Here is a 15,923-nt window from a genome sequence, read left to right on the forward strand (position 1 = left end):
GAATTCAACCGATTGTATAGAACATCCATGCTCAACTTGAATATATAAGGTAAATAAAAGATTAATTTTATTCTAAACTCACTGGAGACTAATTGGATTTTGGATTTTATTTTTAATGTTTACAGCATGAAAAATTTACTGTTGAATATAAAGTTACACCATGCCTGAATATCTTTATGATTTTGGAACTTTAAAACAACACACAGTAGTAATTATTTGGCTCATTGCCCTTCACTTTTATTTTTTGAAAGGGTTAGGAAATTAAATTGAATAGAATATCGCTCAACTTGTATTTAATTCTGTTTATTGCTTTGTGCAGTTTTGGATTTTACTTGGTAAGAAAAGTTTTCCTAGTTTTTTTTTATTTATCTAGGAGTAAACTGTAAGACATATTAAAGAAAGCAAAAGAAGTTGCTAATTTTTGTTTTTTCCTTTGTCAAAATAAGAATTGATTCTGGGATCATGTAAGCTCTGTAGTCAAGCTACTTAATGTTTTGTGACTTAATTGTATGTACCATTTAATTTACATTTGTAATAGCAATATAATGGCAAGGCATACATAGAAAATAACCAAAGAAGACATATAAGTTTTATCTAGTTTGTTTTGAGAATAAGGATGTGTTTCCTGGTGATTCATTCCTGTGTAGTTTGAGTTTAATATAATGTAACTCTATTGTTTCTTAATGCTACTGTAGTTTTACTATTGAGGAATTGCTCTATCATGAATAATTGAAAAATCTTATCGAAGGATTTATTCAATATGGTGCAAGAAATCTTTTATCAAATCCTGTTCTTAAGATGTGGCATGCAAATAAATCCGTTTTGAAACCATGCCTGTATTCCACTCATCACCACACCTTTCCTCTGGGTAAGGATAGAAGAGACTCTTTAGCTATGGTAAGCTGTTCTTCTAGGAGAAGGATACTTCAAAATCAAACCATTGTTTTCTAGTCTTGGGTAGTGCCATAGCCTCTGTACCATGGCCTTCCACTGTCTTGGGTTAGAGTTCTTTTGCTTGAGGGTACACTCGGGCACACTATTATATCTTATTTCTCTTCCTCTTGTTTTGTTAAGATTTTTATAGTTATATAGGAAATATTTATTTCAATGTTGTTATTGTTCTTAAAATATTTTATTTTTTTCTGATTTCCTTTCCTCATTGGGGTATTTTCCCTGTTGGAGCCCTGGGCTTAAAGCATCCTGCTTTTCCAACTAGGGTTGTAGCTTAGCAATTAATAATAATAATAATTCATGAATTAATTATTCAACTTAGCACAATAAAGAAGCAAAGAGCACATCATCCAGGTAAAAGTACAGTACATGCTTAAACTTACAGTATATAGTATTACATGCCTCCTAAAAGAATAGAAACAAAGTCGTCAGATGTAGCGTGTGTTTTCCTTTATATGTATTTATTTAATTTTCAGTTTGTGTCTACTACTATTTTCATATTGAATGTATGTATTTACTAAATTTATAGAATTTTTTTTTATTTTAGGCCATTTTTGAGGTTCAATGTGCTGTGTAGTCTCCAAAGACTTTCCTGTAACAGACTAGAACAGAAAATCCAACATGATGTAAATACTAAAGAAATATAGTCTTCCCTGCCCTAGGGCCAGTATATCATCGTGCAAAGCACGGACTCAGTGTGTATGAGGAGAACCTCAAGTTCTGTTGATATTGAACTCGACACAGGACTTCAGTGCTGAAATCATTTGGCTCTCACTGGCATGTCATTACCGAGAATCCTCACTACAGCTGGAGACTGCTACCTGCGTATCAGCATGCCCCAGTCGCCGTCTTTCCATTAGTTATGAAGCCAATAAAATATTTCTTGTTTTGTCTCCTGGAAAGTGAAGAATTTTCATCTTCTGTAAGTAATAGAAATCAAGTTGTGATTAGTTATCCACTTTTCTTGATAATAGTGTTAATGTAATGCTGGTTAAATTTATGTACAAGTTTGTTGTTGATAGTTTGTTGAGGCTGATTTTACTTTCAATTCGTATAATGTTATCAGCCTTCACTCCCCGGCTTTCTTGACAACATGGAGGTGTGTAGTTTGTGTTTTATATCACATTTTTAAGTTTTATTATCTGATGCTCCTTTCTATTTTTATAAATATTTTACAGTTCCTTGCCAGTCAACCACTTAAGTTATTATCAAAGCTACTCTGTAAACCTACTTAATAGGTTTTGCAGAACTTTTTAAAGGCTAAGTGCAAGGTGGGGTACCATGTGCTGGCTGCGTGCTTTCAGGAAAAGGTTAAGGTAGAGGAATTTCTACATAGTGATCCTTTAGGTAAATCCCTATTCCCCCAAGCTTTAGTGGATACAGCCAAAGCTAAGGTTTATGGTTACCGATGTGGTACTGACTGGTAAACATCAGACTGGGGTTCGAGTCCCGCTTAAACTCTTTAGTTTCTTTGGTCGCTGCAATCTCACCATCCTTGTGAGCTAAGGAGGGGGGTTTGGGAGAGCCTATAGGTCTATCTGCTAAGTCATCAGCAGCCATTGCCTGGCACTCCTTGGTTCTAGCTTGGGTGGAGAGGGGCTTGGGTGCTGATCATATGCATATATGTAAGTCTTTAGGGCATTGTCCTGCTAGCTAGAGCAATGTCACTGTCCCTTGCCTCTGCCATTCATCAGAAATCTTTAAACTTTTAATGCATAGGCAATGTCCTCTTCACTCCTAAAAATGTGGAGGAAAGGTTTTTGGCCCTTCCTAAAAATTAGGAGGTCCTTTCACATTTCTTTGGCCTATAATAACCAGCAGTATTCTCAGAATCAACCATCTAAGAGACTAATCCCATACACCCATCCCAAGCCTTGTCATACACTTAAGTTTCATCAACAGGAGCAGAGCAGCAAAGTCGGGTACCCCTTCCGGCGGATTCTCAAATTTATGGTTCTTCGGAATTTTTTCATAAAAGGTTAGGCAGATGGAAACACCCCAGGGAAAACAGAGGGGCTGGTTAATTTCATAGAGACAAAAGACCTCATCATTGAAAGGCTTTAGCTTTGAGGACATTTCCATCGTTTCAAAGAATATAATACCTTTTCTCGTTGGGGACAGAGCATAAAGGCATTCAGGAGGTCCTGCAGAGGTAGAGGGTTGAGGTTTAGGTTCAGGCCTCTCTACCTTTTTAATGTACATATGCAGGTTTGTCTTCCAGGATTGCATCCTCTACTCTACCAAGATCTCCTTGTAACACCTCACAACATCTATGACCCCTTGGACACCTTCATAAACCTTTCCATGCTGGGATCCTATTCCTCATACTTTGCACTTGCTCCCTCTAGCAGGGCAAACCCTTTGGCCAAAGCCTTAGCTGTAAATTTCTTTGGCTCTGGGATCAGGATGTCTTTCTCTTCTGCAACCATCTGGCTCTCCAGCTCAATGAGGTACTGGGACAATTCCTCTCCAAGAGATGCCAGGAACTCGGTGACATCATCAGCCTCCTCTTCAAAGCTCAGCTGCTTACTTAGGTCAACTACATTCTTTGTGACAGCCTCGACTGTCTCCTCAAAGCCAAAGAAATTTTTGACAAACTGGGAGCAAAGCCTTTTCCAGACCCCATTCATGATGGTTTACTTCACCTCATCCCCAATTTCTGCAATGTTTTTGATGGTATCTCGGATGTTGTAAGACCTCCAGAACATCTTGAGGGTGTCATATCCTTTGGCTTATATGTTGCCTCCAAAGTCATAGCAATTGTCCTACGGAGGTAGTAGGTAAATCGGTTGTAACAAGGAGGTTGTGTTAGGTGGCAAGTAAACCACCTTGATATTGAGATGAAAGTCAGCTAAGCTGGTAAGGTGACCAGGGGATTGTCCAGCAATAGCAGCACCTTAATTGGTAGAGCCTTCTTAACACATACCTCTCAACCTTAGGTACAATGTGGTTGAAAAACCAGTCCTCAAATAACAAGGTTACCCATGCCTTCTTATTAGATTTCCAGATGACCAATACCTGACTCTTCTAAACCCTTTTGAGTGCTGCGTGATTCCCAGTCTGATACACAAGCTTAGGCTTCAGCTTTCAGTTGCCAGAAGCATTACTCCAAGAAAAGTTAGTCAGTCTTTAATTGCCAACTTTGTGTCCTGGTGCACTCTTCTCATCCTTACTGATATAGGTTTGGTTTGGCATACTCTTCCAAAATAAGCTTGTCTCCACAATGAAAACTTGTACAGCACAAAACTCACCTTCCCTATTAATCTCAACCAATGCATCAAGGAATTCACTAGTTGCTTCATTATCAGCACTAGTAGCTTCACCTTGCACCTTAAGGTTATGCAAAGGGGTACGAGCCTTAAATCTCATCAACCAGCCTTTATTGGCCACAAACTCCTAACGTTCACTAGTTTCCCCCTTATCACCTTTCAAGGTCTCATACAAACACTTGGCCTTTTCCTGAATCACTTCAAGGCAGCGTTTTTTAACCTTTTCGACCTCGGCACCCCTTTTGGTCAGGCCTTAGCAGTCCAGCACCCCCTACCATTGCTTAACATCTAGTTACTATAATGGTAAAGACAAGTGCAGTACATTTTGATCATATATTTGGCTTGTTCTCCAAAACAAAAACAGTCATTATAGGATTAGCATTGGCAAAAACTAAGAAAATAAAGAAAAGAACATGGATAAACTCAATAAAAAATACTCATCAATACGATTTTGTTGTTGCTTTTGTGTGACATATTACTATTATTAGATAAGCTACAACCCTAGTTGGAAAAGCAGCATGTTATAAGCCCAAGGGCTCCAAGATGGAAAAATACTCCAGTGAGGATAGGAAATAAGGGAATAAACTACAGTAATGCCACACAACACAAAATTAATTGGTTTCGTAGTAGCTTTCGTACCATGATTTTTTTTCATTGTGAGTTGCCTTTTACATGAAAGCCTAATTTGTTCCAGGCCCTACAAAAACACCACATTAAATGTTTATAAGAAGGGTAAACTACTCTAAACTCAATGATATACTGTACTGTACAATAATTTGGATCATTCATTAACAACCTAACCGTTAGTAACCTGTAACATGAATGAATAATTAGAACAAACAGTAAAAATACAGTAACAAAAATGTGGAATCTTACCTTTGGAGTGAGGCGATGTCCAAGAACGAAGTGGCTAACGGCAGAAAACGTTAACAAGTGCCAGAAAACAAATACTTAGATTTACAATACAAATGGCAGAAAACATTAATACTTAATTTTAAAAAAGATATTAACAAATGTCAGAAAATATTAACACAATTTTATGATAAACAAAATAAATTTTTTTTTCTTTCTTTTTTACTTGACATTTTGTATCTTGTAGATTTAATTGCGTGCTTTCTTCATCAGTGCCACTTTTCTTTCCTTTTGAATCACTTTGAGCTTCCTCTTGGCCTACTAGTACCGAAGGTCTCTTTTTATAAAACTGCCTGCTTCCTAAAATTTTCTTGAAATAACTCGGGCAAATGTCATTTACATATTGAAGTGCATGACCTGTGACAATTTTTTTCTGGATGTCTCTTTTCAACTAAAGCCCCCATTTTATGGTAGCAGCTAGAGCCTCCTTAATTTCTGCCATTATCAGTGAGTCAACCTCCTCGCCGCTAGAGAACTGTTCCTGAACTTTGCTCAGTTGCATGGCCTCCAACTCCTTCAGGTCGTTAGTCGTAAGTTTCTCTTGGTGCTCCTCAATAAACTCCTTGATGTCAGCCTCATCAACTTCCAGAACCACGGACGTCCCGAGTGTAACAATCTCGGTAACCTCAGATTTAGCAACTGGTTCAGTATTATCAACTTTTTCAGAATTGGCTTCGGCTTCAGCTTGGCCTACGTGGAAGCTCTCGAAATCTTGCACGGAGATGACATCAGGCCACAGCTTCTTCCACTCAGAATTCAAGGTGTGCCTGGAAACTTAATGCCAAGCTGTACCGATAATTTTGACGCATATCACAACATCAAAATGCTTCTTTCAAAATTCCTGAAGGGTGAGGTTTGTGCTTTCAGTGATTTTGAAACATCTTGTGAAGAGATATTTCGTTTATAGTATCTTAAAGTTGGAAATCACTTGCTGGTTCATGGGCTGAAGGAGAGGGGTGGGATTAGGCAGAAGATAGAGAACCTTGATAAGGGAAAAATCCGCTAGGATAAAATCTTCAAGGCCAGGAGGGTGAGCAGGGGTACAGTCCAGCACCAGCTGGCATTTCAGGGAGAGTCGCTCATCTTCCAAATTTTTTTCACTGTTGGGCCGAAACAAAAGTTTACCCACTCGGTGAACAAGGTTCTTGTTACTCAGGCTTTGGCATTAGACCTTGACATCACTAGAAATTTCTCCTTAATAACTCGTGGGCCTTGAAGGCTCAAGGAGTCTCAGAGTGATACACCAGCAGGGGTTTCACCTTTAAATCCCAAATGGCATTTGCAGAGAGTGCAATGGTAAGCCTGTCCTTCACAGGCTTATGCCCTGGTTGCTGCTTTTCTTCAACCATGATGAACATCCGACGAGGAATTTTCTTCCAGAAAAGCCCAGTTTTGTCACAGTTGAAGACTTGCTGGGGATTGTAGCCTTCCTGGACAGTCAACTCTTCGAACTTCTTAACAAAGGCTTCAGCTGCTTTCGTGTCTGAGCCTGCAGCCTCCCCATGACGCACCACCGAATGAACGCTAGACTGTGTCTTAGATTTTTCAAACCAGCCCCGAGAAGCCTTGAACTCTGGGGATGGCTGCTTTGATGTCCCTTTTCCCAAGTCGTCTTTGGCCTGAGCACGCACGAGATCACTGAAAATGGCACTAGCCATCTAGCAGATTATCCTTTCGGTGATCTTGTCTCCAGCGATTTCCTTGTCCTTAATCCAAACCAGCAGCAGTCTCTCCATCTTATCGTTGACGTGGCTCCTCTTGCTGGAGAAAATAGTCACGCCCATAGAAAGTGTTGCTGCTTTGATGGCTTTCTTTTGTTTCAGGATCACTCCTGTCGTAGACGGATTTCGGCCATATTCCTTCTCAATCACACATAACCGCATGCCAGCCTCGTATTTCTTGGTTATTTCCACCTTCGTCTCCATTGAAAGCATCATCCTCTTCTTTCTCTACACATCAGCAACTTTATTGGGACCCATGGCTAATAGAGTAACGTAATATCGCAACACGATACAGTACAATAGTCACGAAAGCAAAATCAAAACACAAAGTAAATGAGTACGATACCGCTGCTGGAACAAAATGGAAGAGGAACGCCAATACAGATAAAATTAATTGCATACCTTATATGACATACAGGAGGGTATTACCTGGGAAGATCTGAATGTAAAGGATGGTAAGAAAAATCCTATGCAACATGCACAACGAACTACTCTTAATGAGCGATGGTGTCAGAGATTAATATCTACATCAAGAATAAAAAAATTTAATAGACAATAAGTTCCTGTCCAACAAATTAAGAAGAGAATCAGTAGCTGAAGACCAGACAGGAGAACAATACTCAAAACAAGGTAGAATGAAAGAATTAAAACACTTCTTCAGAAAAGATTGATCACCAAAAATCTTGCATGACTTTCTCAAAAAGCCAAACTTTTGTGCAATTGAAAAAGAAACAGACCTAATGTGTTTCTCAAAAGTAAATTTGCTATCAAGAACCACATCTAAAATTTTAAAATAGTAAAATACAGTTAAAGAAACATTATAAATGCTGATATCCAGATGTTGAGAAGCCACTGTTTTGTTAGGATTCAAGTTCATGTCCTATAATTTGCACCATACTAATTTCAGCTAGATCTCTAATTAGGGATTCAGCAACCCCAGATCTACATTCAGGAGATGCAATTGATAAAAAGAATGCAGCATAACCTGCATAAGCAACAAGCTTGTTTTCTACGCCAGACCACATGTGTATAGTATGAAAAGTAATGGGCTAAGAACAATCCTGAGGAACAAGATATCACATTCCTATACTCAATATGGTGTCCATCAACAACTCTGCAATCTATTTCTTGAAAATTCAGTAATGATGCTAAGAAAGACCCACCTGCTCGCAACTACCATATAGTTGACCTTTCCTAGCACCCCCTGAAATCAATTTCAGCACCCCAAGGTTAAGAACACTGTCATAAGGCTTACTAGGAAAAGCCAATGATTTTTGTTATCCAACCAGAGCGCTAATAACTGCTCCATCTCAGTCACGAGATCACTGCGTTGTTTTGTAATACTGTAATGGTTGACTTTATATATCCTTTCCCATGCTCAAGCATAGACTCGGACATGTTTCAAAAGATTACCCAATCTTTCACTTTGAATTATTACAGAAAGCCATATGTTTTATAGCCTTAGCTTCAGGAGCAACGTGTTAATGGGTTTGTATCCTTTCAGAGAGATCAGGAGTTTATTACCAAAAGTCTGAGTCATCTCTTCTCAATTCTAACTCAAGGGCTACCTTTTATTAGCCAAGATGGAAAAGCTTTAGAAACAAGACCCTCTTTATATTACATCCCAAGAGTCAGAAGAGGTAACCATTGGCCAGTGTCTACCCTGCAATTATACCTGCAGAGATCCATGTCTTCAGAAGGTAATTTGTTCTAAATTACCCTGACCAACAAGTCCCTTTCAAAGTGGGCTATCCTTATTCCAATATCTTCTTTATTTTAAAATTAGATCCTCTCTCCATCCAATAAAGTTCAATTTGAAAAAAAATTGTTTCTTCAACAGTATATTTGCTAATGAGAAACTTCAGGACATCCAGTGCTTTGCAAGTTGGCTTCCGCATAGGATGTTTATTAAACGCTACCTGAAGCAAATCCAAGCATTACAACATTTATGTGTGGTACTCGGCTCTTTTGTAACTTATGCAAGGGGAAACTGGAGAGAGGAAGGACCACATCATCCAGGTCCTTCAGCTGTAGGATAATGACCGGCATCCAGTCTTTCTCCAGAATTTTCCCACTGTGAGGCAATTGTCAGACTTGTTAGTTTTTCTTCTCATCTGCACACACAGGTTTTTGCTTGGTCATAGATGGCTGTCTTTGGTGGTGTATGAGTCTACTTCATTATTGCTGTGGTATTAGTCTTTTGAGACCACACAGTACATAAACTCATAAAAAGGGGTTTTGACAAAGGAAAGACCTATTTTTGGAAAGGAGCCACATGGTCTCAAAGATACTCGCTCATTTTTAGCCTTATGCAGGGGAGCATAATGATTCTCACTTTTAGTTTGAAAGATGGCCGTTGGGAGAAATTTGATGTGCTGTGATGATTCTTGGTGATGACCAGACAATTTTAGCATTGGAGGTGGTGCGTCAAGTTCAATAGAACCTGAACTCAAGGGTCTTCCTCATATCCAATGTGTCCGTGATTTGCACGTTGATGTAAGGGAGACAATAGTACTTTGGTATTTATGTCTCAATTTATGCCCTGTTTTACCCTTTTACAGGAAAGTTCTGGGAGACCACTTAGCAACCTCCCAAAATCGGGTTGTCTTTGTTAAAACTCCCTTTTTGCCAGCTATATAGATTCAGACATGTTGATGCCTATAACTGTAATCTCTCTCTCAAATACTGTACTTAATAGAAATGTAATATTTAAAAACATTTACCCCTGCTATAGATAAGGTATTACTAAACATGTGTAGTACTGTACATGCAAATCTCACCAGTGGTCTGATTAGATTGCCGTTGAAAGTAGCTTAATTTCTTTTTTTTTGTGAAAGCAAACCAAAATAGAGTATCTTGTATACTCAAAGTCTGCATTTATAGAGGGTTGAATGAAGCTAGTCCTTTATTTGGAGTTCCCAGTTTGGCACACTAGAAAGGGTTGTATCAAATCACCATGGAATGACCTCCATGAATGCAATAATCCCTTGTCAGGGCATCCATCTGATGGACTGCCATTGTTTAATGTGAAGTTTGATTTGCTCTCATATAGTACAATAATTACTGAACTGTTGGTCTAAAATCATAGCTACTCTAACACTTGGTTTTTTACATTTTCCTTCAAAATCTGTCTATCATTCCCTTTTTCACAGTTATACCTTACTATATTAATTTATTCCCCCCTCTATAAAACAATGGTAAGTGAAAGAAAAGATGAAACCAACAACCCATGCTTGGTTTGTTTTTTAGACTTAGTCCTAGTATTAAACAATGTAGAGAGAGAGAGGCACATGTGTTTCTGCACTGTATATTCGTTTCTACTGGTAATACAAACTCTTGTCCTTTAATTAGGTGTATGACCTCAGTGAAGCTGAAACAGCTGTTAAACATATAACGAGGTAAACATGGTTGCCTGTTGGGTGGTAGGTAGACCCAACCCACCAGACAGGTGGAGCAACCCTCACTTTGATTTAATCAGCAGTGCTGTACTGTTGAAGTGTTTTTCCCTAACCCAGTATTTGGCTGTTTCATACATGCTTTTTTTCTTTCTCTTCAGAATTTCCTTCATCAAAATCCATTTTTGGGGGGGTTAATGTGCTGTGAGTTTGCCAAAGCAATAACTGAGTAGACTCGTGCACCACCAAAGACAACTATCCACAACCGAGCAAATAACTTAACCATGTGTGTACAGATGAGAAGAAAATGTATCAAGTCTGACAATCGCCTCATTATGGGGTAAATTGTAGAAACAGACTGGATGCCTGTGATTATGTTTCTGTTGAAGGATCTGGATGATGTAGTCCTTCCTCTCTCCAGATAACCACTTGTATAAGTCACAAACGAGCCGAGTACCACACATGAATGTTGCCATGTGTGGATTAGTTTCAGGTAGTGGTTTAATAAACACCTTATTCCAACACCAACTCATTAGCAAAAGATACTAGTGAAGAATCAATTTTTCTCACATTGTGAATTTTAGGGATCCATCCCTAAAATGGAGGTCATTAGAATAGGTATAGCCCCTTTTGAAAGTGACTTGTTGGTCAGGGTATTTTGGAACAAACTACCTTCAGAATACATGGATTTCTGCGTGTATAATTGCATGGTAGACACCAGTCATAGGTTACCATCTTCTAATTAGGGCTGTAATATAAAGCAGGTACCATCTCTGAAGAAGCTTTTCCTTTTTAGCTAAAGAAAGGAGACCCAGATTCAGGATTAAGCGACGACTTGGACTGATCGTAGTAAACTCCTGATCTATCTGAAAGGATGCAAGCTCATAGAGTTGCTCCTGAGGTTAAAGCTATAAAAAATTAGGCTTTTTGTAATATTCTTCAAGGAATTTGGAGGCATTATCTAAATTTGCCAAAAACTCAAGCACCCTATCATGAGACCAAGGTACTGCTGGGATTGGTGGAGATGACTGTTGCAAAGCAAAAGATTTGGTAATCTTATGAAGCATGTCTGATTTTAAATCAATGATAAATTCCTGCTTTATAGGTTTCGTTTATACAAGTTTTATGTGAAAACTTTAGATGGCTTCCTATCCTTAAGGAGGTGGACTAAAAAGAAAGCTAAGAATTCCGTAGTTATTTGATCAGAAAGGCTATCCACGTATTCCACACTGATCAGTATTGTTTAGTAAATGAAAATCTCTCGTAGCACATCAAATATGGCTTCTTGTGAACTGAGATTTCCTTACCGTAGATAAGGGAAAGAAAATCCAAGCGTGAAGGTTCTGGATCAGGAATTAGAAAGCAAAGGTAATCCGACTCCCTACTTTCTGGAGAAGCTGGGCCAAGGAAGCAAGGGCAAATTTTGAGGAACAGGAACCCAGCATGGAAAAGTTTATAAAATTGTCCAGAAGGTTCAAACGTGCTATGAAGTGTTACAAGATCTTGGAAGAGAAGAGGATGCAATCCAGGCAGACAAACCTATATACAGTATATACTTTAAAAAGGTAGAGAGTCCTGCACTTAACCTCAACCCTCTACCTCTGCAGCTTCTACAACACCATCTTCAGCTTCTCCAATACCACCTCCAACTTCTCTAACACCACCTCCAGCACTTCTTCCAGTAACTCCATTATCTCATCCTGACTCTCCAGCTACTATTCCAGCTTCTTCAGCATCTTCCACTTCCTTCTCCCAATAACCCTGTCTCTTCGCCTATTGCAATGCCCCTTCCAGTGTGCTGGCCAACTACAGGAATAAAGGTAAGGAATTATTATATGTACAGTCTTACTTATTGTCTACTAGTATTGTATTAGTCTAGGTACACAACTGTATAGAATACTGTACAGGTATTTTTAGGTATAGGGTAAGGGATTATTTTCTTCATTATTTTAAAGTACATTATACATATGCATTATGCATGTATGTACAGTATGTTTGTATGTACATACAGTATGTTATAGATATAAATCAGACACGATGAAAATCGATTTTCAACGTGTTTTAAGAATGTTCCTCGTGCTGAAGCCCAAGACTTTTTGTAAGCTCTGTCCCCAATGAGAAAAGGTCCAATATTCCTAACGATGGAAACCCTCTTAAACATAAACCCTAATACAAGACTGACTAGCCCTGTTTTCCCTGGAGTGTTTCCATCTATCTAACCTTTTATGAAAAAAAAAATCTGAAGAATCGTGGATTTGGGACTCCACCTGAACGAGGTACCCGACTTTGCTGCCTCTGCTCTTGTTGAGGAAAGTTAGGTGTACAACAAGGCTTGGGATTGGTGTATGAGATTGGTTACTTTGATGGTTGCTGCTGGTTATTATAGGCTGAAGCCTTGTGAATGACCTCTTCGTTTTTAGAAAAGGCCAAAACCTTTTCTAAATTTTTTTTGAGAGGGAAGTGGCTATTGCATCTGTATAGGCTTTGGCTTTATCCATTAAAACTTGGGGGAAAAGGAATTTACATAAAGGATCGCTATGTAGAAATTCCTCTACCTTGACATTTTCTACAATGAGTTTTTTTGGGCCTGGCACTCTCATTCTGACCACTAACACATAAAGCAAACAGTGGTCAAGAAGGAAACCTCAAGCCTCTGATACTGCCTTTGCCAGAGTGTTTAGGGTAGACTTGTATGGTATTATGATAACTTTTTTCAGTGTTAGCTGGGGACATATTTTAAGGGATGGAACTTTAAACCTCCTTCCTGATTTTGGAAATACAGAATGATTTTCAACTGCAATATTATCTAATGGAGGATCCGTACTCCTAGGCTGAGAAATATTAGACTCAGTCCAGAAGGCACATCCATCATAGGATTGACACTATATCTATAGAGGGCATCGCCGCCTCTTCCCCCACTAGCAAATGCGGAAAACTTGGCCCAAGGGGTAAAGCCCCCACTGGCCTACTGGAGTTTTTCCATGAGCTCAATAACACAGAGGTCCAGCCACTGCCAAATACTCAGTTTGGGACAGAAAGGGAGGGCAAAAATTTCCTGTAATGGTAGCACCTTAAGCAGGCTCACCTTAGAGGGAGCGGATTGAACCCCTACTTTCTTTGTGATACAAAGGCATCCACAAGGGACACAAACTTCCATAATCCAGGTGGACCTGTAACCTGCCAAGCAGAAACCTAGATCGGAATTTACCTAGTGCGCTAACCAACCACCAGGATAGTACTCAAGGGAATAGCTTCCAGGGAAGACCAAAATCTCCTCTGAGGGCCCCAAAAGTAAAGCAGCCTCCTCTTTAAGCTTTGAATTGTCCTCCGGCCCAAAATCTACAAGTTGAAAGGGAACCTGTTCACCCAAATCTATACCAAAATCTCTTACTGCCAAACCTAATACTGCTGGGAAAATGAAATCACAGTGATATTAGAAGTACATTTTACCCCCATTAAAAAAAAAAAAAAAAGTGGTACTTGCTTTCTAGCTTACTGCTAGAGGATCCTTATTCTGTACAGCATGAATCCACTGCAAGCAGATTTAACAGTTGACTGGGTCCCAAGTGCTACTCCAGGAAGCAAAACAGTTCCTGTTATGGTGACACCAATAGTAACCGACTTAGGATTAACCAATTTATCGCATCTGTCCTGTGTGCATTTTACCTTTATTTCATTCATAGGTAATAAAAAAAAATTTAATTGAAAACTTGAATTATTTCAATATCAAGTAAAGAGGTATATCTCCCTCCTTCACCCCTATTACACAGGTTCACATATACAAAATAAAATGACTAGTTCCTTCCCGTAACTATCTTTGATAATCGACGACAAAGTGAGAGTAAGGGAAGGGCATCATACTCTACTCTAACCACCCCGTAGTTGAGCCTATGGTTTACCAAGGTAATTTTGTTTAACCCAGATGACTATCCCTTTCCAGTAGCTATCAACATAGATAGTCAACTGTTTGATGAATTGATGGAAGGGAAAAAGATACCTTAATCACTAGGTAAGAGAAGGCTTGCAAACCATGCAAGGTTCAATTTGAGTAACCCTACTTTCTCTCCAATACTCATATAAAATAAATACAGTAGAATTCATTCATGGGGGGAAGCTACTTGCTTGCCCCTCCAACTGTATTCTTAGTCTGGGGGTGGGAAAAAACATTTTCATTCCGTGTGACCTGCCGTAGATTTCAAGTCTGGTCAAAGTTTTGTTGCAACATTAAGAAGAAAATTCAGGAAGTGTGATTTGGATAATTTCATCTCTCTGGAGAGTCTTGGTCCAGTCTTTTTCATCTGCCAGCAGATGTAGTTGTATTTGTGAGATTTAGAAGCGTTTGATTGGGCTGTTAGTCATTTTCTAAACATAATCTGGTTTCTATATCATCTCCATAACTTTTCTCTCGAGACACGGTCTTTACACTCATGTCCACACTAGAAACTAGGATTGAGGATTGTGACAAGTTGCCTCCATATTGGGATTAAGTGCTGCTGATCCACATTCTCGTGATTGTCATTATCAATGAGTCTGGCAGTTTTGTTGGTTTTGTGCTTACAGGAAGAGTGGTAGTGTGCTTTGTAAACTATCAAGTTATTTGCACAAATTTAATTTCATATTCTGGTTATTTTTAGCATGATTATGGATGGCATTTTCTACTTTCATGGACATCTCTTTTTCACACTTGGATCTGGCAGTAGATGCATTTGACCCAGCCACTTTTACCACTACAGTTCATGTTGGTGGTTGACTTCTGTTATAACGAGTGTTTCTCCCAAATTTTTTTATGACATTTTTATACAAGTAAATACGTCTTTTGAATAATATCTGTTATTGGAATTAGTAAAAGATGCATAATAACTTTTGTGCCACATGGAGTGCTTTTCTGTTAAATTTTTAAATTTTCTACAAATTTCATTAATGGTTTGTCTACTTATTTCTATACCTCCATACCCACTTCAGCTTTTAAGTGCTGCTATAACTTTTGCTGCACCTTGATTACAGGCATTGGACAAATCTTTGCATTTTCCAGTCTTTTAAGCTCTAAACTAGCAGAAAAGGAGATTGTAGAAAGTTAAAATTCAGTTATTGGGAAAGCAGCTACCACCTAGTTACATGCAGACAGGACATTAAAGAACTTGAAGAGCAACCTGAAAGGAATTAAAAATTAATAAATAAATGAATAATATTTCTTTAAATGCACCTGAAAATGAATTAAAAGATTAGATTAAAAAAAATTCATAGATGGATATAACAATATTCATGAATATCTGCAAAATACTCTACGATTTGGGATAATAGGTTTGCATATCAAAATGAAGGAGCAGTTTTGTGCCTTATATAGCATACTTTTTTTTGGTATGCTTAAAGTGTTTGTTATCAGCTATTATTACAGTGGTGTTAAGAATAATTATGGTAAAAACGTTTTGTGACTAAGTATAAGTCCATATTACAAGAACAAAGAATCTAAATCAAAATTAATTTTTCTTTTATCTACTTTTTCACTATGCAAAACATTTTGGCAACAATAGCATAAAGTCTCTTATTCATGAGCATAGAAGGATGTTTTGGCATAAAGACCAAAATCATCCAAATACATTAAGCAGAACCAACATTATATGGATTTTTCTGTAAATAAAAAGGTTGCAAATCAGCCGCCTCACGATCTTCAACGG

The 15,923-nt window shown here is 38.4% G+C and overlaps 2 protein-coding genes across 5 annotated transcripts in view; one reads left to right on the top strand and one right to left on the bottom strand.

Moving 5' to 3' along the window:
• The window catches only part of LOC137644023 (endoplasmic reticulum junction formation protein lunapark-A-like), a 318,162-nt gene that overhangs the window by 291,618 nt on the left and 10,621 nt on the right, over positions 1–15,923 (top strand). The window lies entirely within an intron of this gene.
• Positions 478–15,923, bottom strand: part of LOC137644024 (uncharacterized) — a 244,723-nt gene continuing 229,277 nt past the window's right edge. Inside the window, exon 6 of the mRNA XM_068376906.1 lies at positions 478–15,398. The gene's annotated coding sequence lies outside the window, so the exon portion shown is untranslated. The remainder of the gene's footprint in view (positions 15,399–15,923) is intronic.

Source organism: Palaemon carinicauda, chromosome 7, assembly GCF_036898095.1.
Source record: "Palaemon carinicauda isolate YSFRI2023 chromosome 7, ASM3689809v2, whole genome shotgun sequence".
NCBI lineage: Eukaryota > Metazoa > Arthropoda > Malacostraca > Decapoda > Palaemonidae > Palaemon > Palaemon carinicauda.